The sequence below is a fragment of the Arachis duranensis genome, chromosome 9 (genome assembly GCF_000817695.3).
Source record: "Arachis duranensis cultivar V14167 chromosome 9, aradu.V14167.gnm2.J7QH, whole genome shotgun sequence".
Lineage (NCBI taxonomy): Eukaryota > Viridiplantae > Streptophyta > Magnoliopsida > Fabales > Fabaceae > Arachis > Arachis duranensis.
In genome coordinates, this window is record NC_029780.3 from 23,944,455 (window position 1) to 23,946,168 (window position 1,714).

Consider the following 1,714-nt stretch of genomic DNA (forward strand, 5'->3'; position numbering starts at 1 on the left):
AACATTATTAAAATTAGGATTCAAAATGAAAAAGAAAAAGGAATATGCAGAATCATAGGTACCCGGTGATGAACAAGCGAGTAGAAATGATGGAAGCTCGAACTGCTAGCAGAGACAATCGAAGATCAAACGCGAACAAATTGGATTGAATCTCGATTGCGAGCAGAGAAGATTGAATCTCGAACTACAAGCAGAGAGAATCAAAACTCAAACGCGTGTCAAGACCTCCATTGCCATCCTCGAAGAGAAGAAGACGAAGAAGAAGATGATTTAGTAGCACGTCAATGTCTGAAGAAGATGAAGATGAGGATGAATTAGCAAAGAAGGGCACACGTCAATGTCTCCTCTATTGCCATCATCGAAGAGAGGAAGATGAAGATGATTTTGTGCTTGTTAGGGTTGGGGTTTTGTCTCAGTCTTTCTTTCAGTAAAAGGAGAAGAAGATGATGAATTGAAGGCCCGTGGAGCAAAAGGGGTTTTGTTTTTCTTCTTTTTAGTTAAAGTGAAAAAAATATTTTGTTAAAATATCTGGAGAGAAGCTTATAATTTAAAAAAAAATATTAATTTATTTTAGACAACATTTATAAGTTGATGTTTATTAAAAATTTTAAAGCAACTTTTATAAAATATAATATATGAATACAATAAATGTTGTCTATTTAATTTATTAAAGCAACATTTTTGTTATGTTTTTTAATTAACTAAAAAATAACATTTATAACATGTTGATTTAAAAGAGTTGCAATAGTCTTATTTTTTTGCAACAAATATTAAGAGTTGCTTTTTATTATTTTAGACAACATTTTTTAAGTATTGTTTAGAATATATGTTGCCATAGATCAAAATTGTTGTAGTGGGCTTTTGCTAAGAGGGTGATGTCCAATAAGTTACAAAGTAATTGTCACGGTTTTGAATATGGAGGCCACTTTGGTGGTGAAAAGATAGCCACCAAGGTCATTTAGAGGGTTTTTATTGGCTGACTCACTTCCAGGACTCCCGAGAATTTTTAAGAAACTGTGACAAGTGCCAGAAAGTCGGGAATCTCCCTAACAATCATGAGATTCCACAGCAGGAGATTCTAGAGATTGAGTTATTTGATGTGTGGGGTATTGATTTCATGGGACATTTCTTACCCTCATACTCAAACACTTACATCTTGGTAGCCGTGGATTATGTGTCCAAGTGGGTGAAAACCATGGTTTTACCCACCAATAATGCCAAAGTAGTGCTAAGCTTTTTGCAGAGATATATTTTTAGCCGGTTTGGTGTCCCAAGGACACTGATTAGCGATGGAGGAAGTAACTTTTACAACAAATAGTTGGACTGACTTCTGCAGAGATATTGAGTCTGTCATAAAGTGGCAACACCTTATCACCCCCAGACAAGTGGATAGGTTGAAGTCTCTAACAGGAAAATCAATAGTTTAAGACTCCTATTGGAATGTCCCCATACCAGTTAGTTTATGGTAAGGCCTGTCACTTGCTAGTAGAGTTGGAGCACAAAGCATATTACGAAAAAAAGTTTCTAAACTTTGATTTCAAGGCTGTAGGACAAAAGAGGCTGCTCCAACTGAATGAGCTTGACGAGTTCAAAAACTCTACTTACGAGAATACCAACCTCTACAAGGAAAAGATCAAGAGGTGGCATGACAAGAAGATAGCCACAAGAGCATTTAAGCCAGGCCAAAAGGTTCTATTATTCAATTCTAGGCTAA